Source organism: Mixophyes fleayi, chromosome 6 (genome assembly GCF_038048845.1).
Source record: "Mixophyes fleayi isolate aMixFle1 chromosome 6, aMixFle1.hap1, whole genome shotgun sequence".
NCBI classification, from domain to species: domain Eukaryota; kingdom Metazoa; phylum Chordata; class Amphibia; order Anura; family Limnodynastidae; genus Mixophyes; species Mixophyes fleayi.
In genome coordinates, this window is record NC_134407.1 from 205,535,894 (window position 1) to 205,551,541 (window position 15,648).

Below are 15,648 nucleotides of genomic sequence, written 5' to 3' on the forward strand. Positions count from 1 at the left end.
GTTGTCATCAAGAGATCATTATCAAAGTGACTAATGTAAACTTTGTGATTATTTAAAATAATTGGTGACGAAAACATTGATATTTAATACATTATGAAACAAATTACCGTTCTGCATTATCGCAATGCAATCGTCATATTATAAACTTAATTGAGTTGTGCATACATATAATATGATTTCAAAATGAAAATTACTGTCATGTTTTTTCACATAAAGGCACATTTTGGTGGGATGGTGGTTGTCATCTGCAAACAAAGATTTTTTGGAATTGCCCTAATGTCCTAATATATATATATATAGATAGATAGATAGATAGATAGATAGATAGATAGATATATGTGTATGTGTGTACATATATATATATATATATATATATATATATATATAAATATATATATATATATATATATATATATATATATGTATAAATATATATATGTATATATATATATATAATTAGTTATATATATATACACACACACACACACACACACACACACACACACACACACAAATTGCCTTTACTTGATTATATGTTCAGGTGTACTGAACAACTATGTACATCCTGATACCTGATACCTCTGTTACCAGCAATGTTCCAGAGAACCTTTTGATTTAAGTCCCAGAAGACTAATTACTGCAGCAGAGTATTGCTTGTACATTGTGGGTGCCATGGTTACACCACAATGAGGGGCTTTCTATATTAGGGGTGGTCAATATTGCCCCTGCCCTTCAGCAGCAATAATGGCAGCCGGCTGACTTGCAGAGGTGCAGGGAAATCAGACTGTATATCAGTGTATTCCTGCACTCTGGAGCAAAATAAGAGTAAAAAATTTAACCAGAACACAAATGTAAAAAAAATAATCTACTGCCTGTGATGTATTTTTCTAAAATAAAGCAATTAAAAAAACCAGTATAAAACTCGTGTGACTTGGCATTATTTGTGAATGAAATATCTGTTGACTCTAGTGCACTTACTGACAATTAGAGACAATTATGAGCTTTTTGGCCCAAGCAAGCTTCCTTAGTCTGTGGTACACACAGGTCAGGTGTGAATTACCCTTGGTCCTATTAACGCTCTTTTGTGATGTCTCTCGCTTGCACCCAGTTCTATGGGCAAGCGAATAGATTAGCTGGCCAAGATGGAGGTGTTTGCAGGATGAAATTATTTATTTAAACTTGAAAGTTAGTTCATACTTGGCAACCTTTTTAAATTTCTTTCTGGGAGATCCCAGGCAGGGGGGCGTGGTTGGAGGGCGAGAGGGGTGGGACGCGTCATTTTGGCCCTGCCCCCCTGCGAGAAAATGCCATTTTGGCACGGGGCGGGGCCAAAATTACGCAATTCACCGCGAATCACGTCATTTTGACAGCATGATGCCATTTGCGGGATATTTGCCTGCTCTCCCGGGAGTCCGGGAGACCTACCCGAATTTCGGGAGTCTCCTGGACATTCCGGGAGAGTTGGCAAGTATGAGTTAGTTTGGTCTCAGTTGGCACACTTTCTCACATAAACAATGTTTGTAGGCCTGCTCGTTTTTGCAGTTCGTAGATTATCTCTAATAAAAATAAAGTTTGTGATTTGTTGCTATGGTTAAGTACACATTTTGCACCTAAATGCAGAACAATTTAATGAACCAACTCTTCTGTCTCCTGTCCTGTACTTAGGCGTTGTGTACACCAGCTAATGAGAGAGAGAAAAGACATTTCTTTAACAAATGGCTGATATGCTTTATAGGGCATTTATGTTATGTGGAATTAGAAAGTGTTAATTCATGAGGTTAATTAAACCACATATCACAGAAGAATACTCCGCTTGCTGTGTATGTGAAATGGGCCTTTGTTCTTTAAGATAAATGGTTTAAAACATTTTCTTTTAATAAGCCTCAGAGGTACCATAGTAAATCCCATTATAGCAATCAAGACATAATACAACGCTCACCTATTTCGCACACTGAGGTAAAGAAAAATAAAAGTCACTGTCATTGATTTGAATGTGGAATGTGAAAAATCTCTATTATTTTTTGCTATGTTTTGACATTATAATTTTATGAATTGTTCTAAAAACCTTTCCCATGTTCCTTTGATGTGTCATTTCCCGGGGATTAAGCTAGGGAGACGAAGAGGGTACAGTATCCCAGCCTTTATTTTTTTTCCTTTGTTTGGATTATATTTTAAAAAGAGATTTCTAGAATTTCTGCCGTGAGTTGAAAGGAAAAGTACAAACGCTGCAAAGTGTCTCAGATTAATGGAAAATTACCTGTATGATGATGATGAGCTAAAGGAAGTATATCTGATCAAATGGATGTTACAGATAGAGGCAGCACGGTGGCTCAGTGGTTAGCACTTCTGCCTCACAGCACTGGAGTCACGAGTTTGGTCCAGCTGCAAAGACAGTTGGGAGGTATGTCCCGCTTCACACCGCTCTGCTCATGAAGGGAGAGCTGGTGCACCTAACAGTAGTGTATTTCATGTGTATTCTTCTAAAATGATAACCATATTATATCATAGGGGACCCTGTCTTAAGTGTCCCTGGACCCCGGAACCATAATCCAGCACTGAGTCCATGGGGTATATTTACTAAACTGTGGGTTTGGAAAAAGTGGAGATGTTGCCTATAGCAACCAATCAGATTCTAGCTGTCATTTTGCAGAATGTACTAAATAAATGACAGCTAGAATCTGATTGGTTGCTATAGGCAACATCTCCGCTTTTTCAAACCCGCAGTTTAGTAATTCCAGCCCCATGTCTTACATATATACTAAGCATAGAATATATTTGAGGTTACAGAGCTGAGACCATTATTTGGCAATCCTTTTATGGCACTCCATAGATTCACTGCCAAAAGAAGAAGGGCACGCCATTAATAATGTTGTTTTCTTGCTAATTTGAAGTAATGGGATTATATTAAGTACCTGGGACACGTGTGTTATCTGTTTTCTTTCGATAATGGAGTGTAGCTTTAGTTCACAGTTGCAGTGTCTATGAAAAGAATTTATCTCCCCCCCTTTGACATTTTTCCTACTTTATTTTCTTACAATATCGAATCAAAATTGATTTATTTGGAAATTCTTTCCACTGATCCGTACAAAATAATGTTTTGCCAAATTAAGAATAACCATTCACATTTTCTCTACACTAGAAATAATAAACAGACAGTAATTGATTAAGTATTGTTCTTCTTTGTTTTTCCTTGGTAGAAGCAGCATTAGCTGCAGTCACAGCTGTCAGAGTATTTGGATAAGTCTCTACCAGCTCTGACACTGCAATCTTCACACGTTCTTCTACAGTATTGCCCGAGTTCCATCAGATTAGATGGGAGCTTTGAAGTAATACCACTTTCATACTGCCGCCCCGGCAATATCCCGGGTTTTTCAAGCCGGGTTTTTGCCCGGGCTCGGAGCGTCCCAGCTCAGAAACCCCATTGATACTGCACCTCGGACCCGGGAATTTCCCGGGTTGACCCCATTCATACTGCACAAGTCTGTGCCCTGGCAATTTGTGGGAGTCACCAGAGCAGTTTTCATTGGCTGAAAAATGGTGATGTCATTGAAAGGTGACTGTTTTTTTTTTCTTCCACGGGCTCCCACTGATGACATCATCCTCCAGAGACAGGCAGACAGCCAATCAGCATGTTTTCTGTGCAACCCGGGTTGAAAAACCCGGGTTGCACCATTCATAGTGCAGGCAACCCGGGTCCGACCCGGGAATTACCCCTCGATAAATCCCAGGTTGAAGACCTGGGTTTTTAGACCCGGGATTTTTGACTTGTACCATTCATACTGCACCAAGACCCAGGTCGTTTGAGCTCGCCCCGGCAAAAACCCGGGATTTTGGTGCAGTATGAATGGGGTATTATTCCACATATTATTGATGATGTTGAGGTTGGTCTGAGCTTTGACTGTCGTTCTAGGACTTTGAGATAGATTTTTTTAATTGAAGCCACTCGTACTACATGTGGCTTTTGTCGAATGTTTTGGGTCATTGTCCAGCAGGATTAGAGCCTGATTAAGAACCCGTGGGGCCCTAGACAACATACTGGTTTTGAGCTTCTTTCCCTCATTCCATTTGGCAAAAAGAACTTAAAATGAGTAAGAGTAATCCGGGACCCTCAGTAACCACCCAGACTGCCTAATGAATGATCCAGGTCTGATCAGGAATATACATCTCCCTAGGTTCTTGTAGCATGTTTTCCTCCAATATTGCCTATAACTTGCTCCATCCAGAGTTTAATCATGGGGCTAGATTTTCTAAACTGCGAGTTTGAAAAAGTGGAGATGTTGCCTATAGCAGCCAATCAGATTCTAGCTGTCGTTTTGTAGAATGTACTAAATAAATGATAACTAGAATCTGATTGGTTGCCATAGGCAACATCTCTCCTTTTTCAAACCCGCAGTTTAGTAAATATACCCCTTGGTTTCATTAGACCACAGAATCACTTGGTTTGTGGGTCTCCCCATTGCTTTCTGGCAAACTAGGTGAAATTTCAGGTGAGTACTCTTTAACCATGATTTTCATTTGTCACCCTACGATAAAGCCAATATGGGAAGCACCTGGGGCTAGATTTACTAAACTTCGGGTTTGAAAAAGTGGAGATGTTGCCTACGGCAACCAATCAGATTCTAGCTTTCATTTATTTAGTGCATTCTACAAAATGACAGCTAGAATCTGATTGGTTGCTATAGGCAACATCTCCACTTTTTCAAACCCGCAGTTTAGTAAATATATCCCCTTGTCTTGTTTCTCCAATGACAGTTTCCTTAATCTCTGCTAAGGAAGACTGTATCTCTATCAGAAATACCCTGCAATCAGTAGCAATAACTCCCAAATCGATCCATGTTGATTCTATAGTGTAAGAAAACAAAATGCCAAAAGGGGTGAAATTTTTTATAGCGACTTTAAAGAACCAGGGGCGACAGTATCCACCCATAGACAAGTGCAAGTGCAAGATGTTGTTGAAATGAGGTGGTCAGCAAGTCACTAAATTTATGCACACAGAAAAGATAAGCCCAAATACAACATGCATCATAATTAAACCATTTACAGTATATAGTAACATAGATAGATAGATAGATATGAGATAGATCGATAGGTAGATAGATATTAGATAGATAGATAGATAGATAGATAGATATATAGATATGAGATAGATTGATAGATATTAGATAGATATGAGATAGATAGATAGATAGATAGATAGATAGATAGATAGATAGATAGATAGATAGATATGAGATAGATAGATAGATAGATAGATAGATAATATGGATTGGAGTAGATAGATATATATATAGATATTAGATAGATAGATAGATAGATAATATGGATTGGAGTAGATAGATATATACAGATATTAGATAGATATATACAGATATTAGATAGATATATACAGATATTAGATAGATAGATAGATAGATATGAGATAGATAGATAGATAGATAGATAGATAGATAGATAGATAGATAGATAGATAGATAGATAATATGGATTGGAGTAGATAGATATATACAGATATTAGATAGATTTATACAGATATTAGATAGATAGATAGATAGATAGATAGATAGATAGATAGATAGATAGATAGATTATATGGATTGGAGTAGATAGCTATAGATAGATAGATAGATTGATTGATTGATTGATTGATAGATAGATAGATGGATAGATAGATAGATATGAGATAGATAGATAGATAGATAGATAGATAGATAGATATGAAATGGATTGATAGGTAGATAGATATTAGATAGATAGATAGATAGATAGATAGATAGATAGATAGATAGATAGGAGATAGATAGATAGATAGATAGATAGATAGATATGAAATAGATTGATAGGTAGATAGATATTAGATAGATAGATAGATAGATAGTTAGATAGATAGATAGATAGACTGATAGATAGGAGATAGATAGATAGATAGATAGATATGAAATAGATTGATAGGTAGATAGGTATAAGATATATAGATAGATGATAGATAGATAGATAGATAGATAGATAGATAGATAGATAGATAGATAGATAGATAGATAGATAGATTATATGGATTGGAGTAGATAGAGATAGATAGATAGATAGATAGATAGATAGATAGATAGATAGATAGATAGATAGATATGAGGTAGATAGATAGATAGATATGAAATAGATTGATAGGTAGATAGATATTAGATAGATAGATAGATAGATAGATAGATAGATAGATAGATAGAAGATAGATAGATAGATAGATAGATAGATAGATATGAAATATATTGATAGGTAGATAGATATTAGATAGATAGATAGATATGAGATAGATAGATAGATATATAGATAGATATGAAATAGATTGATAGGTAGATAGATATTAGATAGATAGATAGATAGATAGATAGATAGATAGATAGATATATAGATAGATAGATAGATATGAAATAGATTGATAGGTAGATAGATATTAGATATATAGAAAGATGATAGATAGATAGATAGATAGATAGATAGATAGATAGATAGATAGATAGATTATATGGATTGGAGTAGATAGATATATACAGATATATATATATATATATATATATATATATATATATATATATATATATAGATAGATAGATATACAGATATCTAGATATCTAGATAGATATTTCATCATCTTTAATCATTTACAGCACTAGTAAGACTGAGATGGTTTGATGTCAGAAATGTAATTCCTCCCTTGTACTGTAGGTTAATAATTAGCTGAGTGCTATTGCATGTCAAGGACAATATGCTGCACTTATGAGTAGGGTTAATAATCTTGTCATGACCAGTGCTGGGTTAAACAGACAGACCTTGCAGCAGTGAATATATTATTCTTGGCTTGTGCAAATTCTCCTAGAAGGTTATCATACCAATGTGTGTGTGTGAGGTTACTCCTGTATATTATATCCATTTGGTTGGATTACATTTACTATGATCACCATCCAGCTGGCGGTATAAGGACATTGGGAGGGAGTTGTAGTTTTACAACAAAATGATCTTCCAAGAAGTATAAAATAAAGGCCCTAACCATCAGCATAGAACGCACCATGTGGCACTATGGAAGGACTCTACATTTAACTATACAGAAATATCTCTTATTCTGGGGGTTCTTTTGCGATGGAAAAGTTTACTTCAAATTAATATCAAAGTTAATTGGTGTTAAAATGAGAGCAATTAGCAGCACATTGTCCATAATAGATAGTAATTAGGTAATTAACAATTATGTTAAATTACAGTGTTCGTCACCTTTTTGTCTTTCTTTGTGACTGCCCTCATGTTCATCTACAGTACTCGGAGATCTGGCTGCATCTAGGATCGGCTCATCAGAGGGATTTAAGGAGAATGTGAATAGTCTCTGCATAAAGAGAGAGCAATACGGATATATTTTGGATGCACAGGGATTCTGAGAAATAAAAGCAGAGTTTAATAATAAATACATCTATAGTTGCCAATATTTAGGAGAAAGAAGTTACCCTTAATAATCAGTCCCCTAATCCATATTTGTTATGGGTTTTTTTTTGGCTTGTAAACTACTTGCTAAAATAGAATGAAAACTCCTATTATGTTTTTATTAGATCTGTTCACATAGATTCAATGTAAAAAGAAAATGCACAAAAACTGCATTGAGCTGCATTGTCAAAACTGGGCACAAGACAGAAGACAAGAAAAGCGATATAATATAACAGTCTGTGTGCATTGGTATTTCTTTTATCGTAGCAGAACACTATCTGAAGGTCCAATGTATAAAGGTGCAAGAAACAGACGCCGGTGTGCACAAACCCTACTGAAATCTTAGCGTGAAGAGGTGGCTAATACTGTGACGTTATTATTAGTAGCATAAATGTTGGAAGCACATAGGTAACTGATTTCAATGTGTTTTATGGCACATATGATACATCCAACTGTATACTCAATAAATTGGCCCTGCTTACTTATTTGATTTATTGATTAATCGATTATCGACTTTTTAAAAAGTAATATGTGTTAGTCGAAATGCTGAATACTCCAAGATGAAAAACACATTGTATGTTGCAGTATCACCATGAACATAATAATATATAGTTTAGAGGGGAAATGGGAGGTACTTAAATCTCATATCGTTCAGGATAGAATGTTCTCCTCAGCATATGATTTATTGTAGAAACTGCTTCACTGAAACAATGGGATATTATTATTATTATTATTATTATTATTATTATTATTATTGTAGATTTGTAAGGCGCCACAGTGTTCCGCATCACCGTACAGTAGGGAAAACAGGACATACATGAAACGGGAATACACATAAAATAAGGACATATAAGGCAGACAAAATAAATGCAGACATGAAAACAAACGGTATGGAGGACCCTGCTCATTAGAGAGCTTACATTCTAAAGGGAAGAGGGCACAGCTGAAACAAAAGGAGCAAATGTGGCTCAGAGTGGAGATTGGGACAGTTGTGAGGGTGCATTTGTGTGAATAGTAACTTCAGGGATAAGGTAAGCTTTAAAACAGAGATGGGTTTTTAGAGAATGTCTAAAGTTTTGAAGGCTGCGGGAAAGTCTGATTGAGTGTGGTAGGGAATTCCATAAGTGGGGAGCAGCACGGGAGAAGTCTTGTAGGCAGGAGTGAGAGGTGGTTACCAGAGATGGGACAAGGCGCAGGTCAGAGGTAGATCTAAGAGGTCGGGAGATTTGAGATAATGAAGGGTTGATGTTATTGTTGAGGGCTTTGTAGGTAAGGGTGAGTAATTTGAATTGGATTCTGGAGGACACAGGGAGCCAGTGCAGGGGCGGATCCAGAAGTTAATTGTACCGGGGGCGATTTAGGGAGGGGGGATTTAGCCCCGCCCCCTTTTTGACACCTAAGGCTGCTGACGGCTGCACGCTATGTGCAGATCCGTTCAGCAGAGAGAGTTAGGGAGAGAGTCCTGCCCGGCTGCTCTGATTGTGTCAATCAGAGCAGTTGGGCAGGACTCTCTCCCTAACTCTCTCTGCTGAACGGATCTGCACATAGTGTGCAGCCGTCGGCAGCAAGCCCCTGGATCCGCCACTGAGCCAGTGTAGGGATTTGCAAAGTGGAGCAGCAGATGTGGAGCGGTGAGAGAGGAAGATCAGTCTTGCAGCAGCATTTAGGATGGATTGAAGTGTGGATATATGGGAGATATTTAAGGAACCCTCTAGTGACTACAAATAAGCCACTTGTTCAAGAGAATAAACTTAATTTACATAAATAGCCCTAAACAGGGCTGTCATTACAAATGTTTATGCTGATACATAATGTTAAAACGGAAACCAGTGGATATAGCATTTTATTAAAGAACTGCAATTTTCCAGAAGTCATTTACCCTGATTTGTGATTATATATCTTAAAGATGTCCCTAACTATTCTGATTAATTCAACAATACTTACACTGAAATTCAGGATACCTAATTTAGTACAATGCAAAGTTACTAGAATGCTGTCCAAGGTTCTGAATTATTTTATCTATCTATATGGTGATACTATATATTGTTTCATTCCATACATTTTGCCAAAAGTGATTTAAAAGAAACCCACTTCCACAAAGCTACACATACTGTATCTGTAGTGTTGTACTGCTTTTCACCACCTCACCTCAAGGCCTCATCACTTTTACAATATAATATGCTTGTTCTGCCACTTTTAATATCACACTCCTCTCTGCTCTTCTAGCCCAAACAGCTAGTTGTACGGGTTTCTTTCCTAAACTATCATTTTACTCTCCGCTTACTCCGTAACCCTGTTGAACGTTAACTCTCAAGGGTTTGGCCTTCTCTAAATCCTATCTCCTAGTCTGCTTTGTAAGGTTTCCATTGTTCTAGTTGTATCCTGTAATGTAGCTGCTTTCTCTTTTGTTCCTTTATGTAGTGATTTTTACTGATTCTATGGTTTCTCTTGTCTCTTACTTATCTGTATGTTGTTCTGTTTTTATTTTGTCAATTGTTGGACGCTGTGGATTCTGTGGCACATTACAAATAAACTTAAATGATGATGATGATGATGATGATGCTACACTGGCTGTCAGAGATCAGTGCAGGGCACAATGAGCGCCAAGAGTCAATGCGGTGGGTGGAATCACTCACTGGATGGATGGGGAAACAAATATGGCTCTCTATATTAGTCTTGGTGCCAGATAGAGTTCTGCACAAGATATGACTCTGCATGTTAGTTTTCACACCAAATATAACTTTTTGTTAGTCTCCGCCCCAGATATGGCTCTGCATGTTAGTCTCTGTATCAGATATGGCTCTGCATGTTAGTCTCTGTATCAGATATGGCTCTGCATGTTAGTCTTAGTATCACATATGGCTCTGCATGTTAGTCTTTGTATCAGATATGGCTCTGCATGTTAGTCTCTGTATCAGATATGGCTCTGCATGTTAGTCTTTGTATCACATATGGCTCTGCGTGTTAGTCTCTGTATCAGATATGGCTCTGCATGTTAGTCTTTGTATCACATATGGCTCTGCGTGTTAGTCTTTGTATCAGATATGGCTCTGCATGTTAGTCTTTGTATCACATATGGCTCTGCATGTTAGTCTTTGCACCAGATATGGCTCTGCATGTTAGTCTTTGCACCAAATATAACTTTTTGTTAGTCTCCGCCCCAGATATGGCTCTGCATGTTAGTCTCTGTATCAGATATGGCTCTGCATGTTAGTCTCTGTATCAGATATGGCTCTGCATGTTAGTCTTTGCACCAGATATGGCTCTGCATGTTAGTCTTTGCACCAGATATGGCTCTGCATGTTAGTCTTTGCACCAGATATGGCTCTGCATGTTAGTCTTCGCACAATATATGACTCTGCATGTTAGTCTTTGTTCCCTCTGGGTTTAGCCCTGCTGATTACTGAACCTGAACGTATAGCATGAGGTAGGCATGGTAAGCGCCAGGAGATGCCAATATTTATGTTTTAATGCAACTGTATAATAGATGGTTGTTGCAATGGGGTTTACTTTGAACAATATAGCTACCAATGAAGTATGTATAAGACAGGTCTGAGCGAGGCATGTAGAATAGCCTCAAGCCGTTGGTCCAGTATTCTGTGTGTAGGGAGCCCCAAAATAATTTTTGACCCATTTTATCTAAACATAAGTGTTGCACAGCTACTACCCTGTCCAGTGATGATCCATTTCCCCTCATTTTCTGTGTCCCAAAGGCTTTAGCTGCCTCTGCAACGCATCCTGTTCTCAGCACTGCCCTGCAGACCAAATGCAGCGAATACAATTCCTTCTACTTTATTAGCGAAGAGTTAGGAACCCAAACATCTAACTTTTTGATTGTTAAGATTTGTCCTCACATTAAAATCACATTCATTGCTATGTTACCTGACAACCCTCCACATCTATCACTTTCAACAATTGTACAGAAGTCATCAAACTCTTCGCAAAACAACTTTTTTTTCCAAAACCAGACTAGACATAGATCATCATATTGACTCAAGCGATATTTTATATTTTTAAAACACAGCACCCAGGGGAGCATTGAGTGTCTGGAGAGCCTGTGTTTTTATTTATGTTTTTCTTAGATAATTACCTTGTGAGATATGTGGGAGAAAATTCTGTCAAAACACAGTGGTAAATTCACACACAACAGAAGTAAACTAGAAGATTTATTTCTGCATACTTAGAAGCATCTTCCTAATGGACTATAGAATATTAGTTAACTTTTTCCTAAAGTGTAACTCTAATGAATCGCATAATTTTAAATGTTTTTCTCAGTTTATTGCTTAAAAAGGAAACCGCGGACTAGAACAGGAACAGTTTGCAGTCTTCCCTGTTATTTATGTATTTATGTCCATATTTATATTAATGTACTCTGTTTTCTGTTATATGTATTTTTATTTTATCCAATCATTATATGTCTGGATTTACTTTTTATTATTCTTCCAAACACTTCCCCTTCTTCTATTATCTTTTAGAACTAATTAAGTGAATACAATTTTGCACACAAATTTAGAAGTGGCGGTATGAAAAATATATTGGGAATGAGAGTGATCGGAATATAATAGTTTTACAATGAAGGCAGTAAGAGAAGTGGCGGTATGGGCACGCCCCTGTATACCAGCCCACTTCAATCGCTACATATATATATATATATATATATATATGTATATATATATATATAATATATATTAATATTAATACAATCATTCTAGTTAATATATATTATATAGAGAGAGAGGGCTATAATATATTATTGTTGCCATTTTCATTATGTTTTTCACCTTTTTATATTATATTGTTTTTATTTATATTTATATTTATACTTCTCATTTGTTCAATGTTCCTATTATTCTTTTTACTCTTACCTACCCTGAATTACTTGCATGCCATACATTTTAATGATTTATTTAAATATTTTATTTACTCTTTATCTGTACTGTCCATTTAGCTCCGTGAAATTTTCTCACGTATAATATTTTACACTGATACATTTACAACATCCTATACATCCACTCACCCACCATCACCATCCACCCCAATACCCACCATCACCATTCACCCCAATGCCGACCATAACCACTCACCCAATACCCACCATAGCTACTCACCCCAATACCCACCATTACCATTCACCCCAATGCCCACCATAACCACTCGCCCAATACCCACCATCACCATTCACCCCAATGCCGACCATAACCACTCACCCAATACCCACCATAGCTACTCACCCCAATACCCACCATTACCATTCACCCCAATGCCCACCATAACCACTCGCCCAATACCCACCATCACATCCTCAATCTATCTATTCCACTTACGCTTCGTCTCTAACCTTCCTTTCTGGCTATTACACATATCAATCTACATACAAGGTAATTTCCAACACTCACACTAGATCAATGCTCTCCCACCATTAATTCTCCATTTCTTTAACTTTCCCATTCCTTTTTACTTTACTCCTTCTTTTCTTTGCTCTTTCACTTTATATCAAAGTAGTCCATCTCTCTGTCACCCTAACTGCACACCTGCTACCCACTTGTTCATACCACCCTTCTCCACTTCACTGTCTCCCAGTAACACACCAGTTCTTAATTATTTTATTTTCCATACTTTATTTATTACTTTCTACCACTCATATTATGTTCTTTTATACCTTTTTGCAGTTAACTCCATCCATCTTCACTATTTCACTCTCCTACTTCTTCCACCAAACGACAAGTTATGGACCTCTTGACTTTTGTGCCACAGCACTCCAGGACATCAAGCTACTCCACGCAGCACTCAACGGCTACAAACAGCTAAGTTTATTAGCAAATCCGAGGTCTTTCATCTGCCACCTCTTTGTCGACTTTGTCGTATTTGCAGTCCCTTCTAGACCTGGTCTAGAGATGTCTTGTGTATAGAGATAGATAAAGGGATTATCAAGAAGAGAGAAACAATGGCAATTCTATTGAATGGTGAGCATTGCAAGACTTTGTATTATAGAAACTAGGTAAAGACTTATAAAAAATACTATATAATATTATTATATACACAGTAAGGGTCCTTTTAGCTGTGCAAAAAGTAAAAGCAATTAATGTAATATATTTTAAAAACATTTTTTTTCTTTACCTTCCAGATTCCATGGGTGCCATCCTTAGATCTCTAATATTCCTACTGGTAATTGTTAATCATGACAGATTGATGGTGGTAGCTTGTCCTACAGGATGCAGTTGTGCTTTATCTTCCATTAATTGTTGTGAATCAGATAGATATATTCAGATCCCAATCACTGGCTTTGATAACGTTACTAAATTAAGTTTGACTAACTGTCCACGCTTCGTTATTTCGAAACAGACCATCTGGAATTTAAAGTCACTTGAAGAAATAACTATTAAGAGGACAGCGGTTGCATACACTGATGCATATGCATTTGGTGACCTTCCCAAGCTGAAGAATTTGATTTTAAATGAGCTGAACCTAAGTGAAACAAATATCCACCCATCAACCTTCATTGACCTTCCCATTCAGCAGCTGGACCTAAAGGATAACAACTTCAAGTTAATTCACAGTCACATGTTTAGTGGTTTGAAGAACCTCAGAGTTCTAGATCTTTCGAGGAACAAGATTGCTGTCATCCACAATCAGGCTTTTGAGAGCCTGCTAATGTTATCTGTGCTGAATCTAGATCATAACCGTCTACACTCAGTCACTCCTCTCTGGTTTAAGCCTTTTAGTAGCTATTCCACATTGCTGATCAGTGTGATGGGAAACAACTTAACTAACGAGTGCGTGTTTAGGGGTATTGAACTTACTGAAAATCAATGGTTTAAAATGTCTTTATTTCCCAATGATTCTTTAGCTACCTCAACAGCCACCGTCCCTGTTTGCACTAAACCAATGTTTAATAATGCTTATCAAGAAATATACGTGCAGGAATCTGTGTCACTAGCACTTCTATGTTCTGCCAGCGGCATTCCAAGACCTACTTTGATCTGGATACTTCCAACAGGATCGGAGGTCACCTCCTCAACCTCTCCTTTCTCTGTTAGCAATGGGAATTTAAATATAGCAAGAGCCAGGCCCAATGACTCTGGTATCTATGCATGCGTGGCTAGCAACAGTGAGGGGTCTTCAGTGGTCCTAATAAGACTTTCAGTAATGCCAAACACCACAACTTTGACGACACTTGACCTGGCGGTAACGGACGCACCAAAGAAGAGATCATCTTTCACGTTGTTGATTGTATTTATTATACTTCTCTGCGTAGTTTTGTTCTTTGTTGTGGGTTATATTTCAAGATTGATATACAATATAGCAAAGAAGCCAAACAGCGATAACTTTGAGTTTAGTCGTTTTGTCGACACCCCAAACATCCTTCCTGTTCCGGAAAACCCTCAGCCAATGCCACATGTATAACAACTAATTAACTGAGGGTACTTAATAAAGAGTTTATTTACTCTACCACTTTACAGCACTAGTGGTTACACATGAACACACCAACATGTCAAATATCTACCTCTCGGGCAGATGAGTGATTAGTAGTAGAGTGTTGTAGAGTGTTGCCTTGACAACCGAAACTGTTCATCTTTGCTGCACCAGCCATATATAGCCATTTGCCGAACTATGGTCCCAAATCATAAAACATTGGTTCATACAGGCCTTGCCATGCCACTACTTTTTAAATGACAAATGGTCCATGAAAGGAGTTATCTTAGCCCTGTTCCCCCTTTCAAGTTAAAGCATAGAAATCAAACACAGGAGAAGTGAAATTATTGTGTGGTATCAAAAATGTATAATATTAATAATAATTGAAATAAATGATCTTATATGCATACCTCCCAACATCCCAAGTGGAAAATTGGGACAAACTAAACCGCTGTGGACTGTTCTGAAAAAAAAGCCTGCACTTTTGGATCATATGTACAATTAGCTTGCACAAATGCTGAGCCTCTATGCTACTAATTCTATTTATATCTACCCATACAGGTTACTTTAGATATCTTGCAAATTCAACTTTAAATTAAGACTTTGGGCCTGATTCATTAAGGAACATAAGATCAGTTACGTTGGCGTATTTTGTGCATTTTTGCTTTACGCATGTGCGAAACTGAGACTTGTGCCAAAGAACGCCGTTCATGTTCACACATAAATGATGCATACAACTGCCGGCGATTTTAAGAACAGAATGGGAAGGGGAAG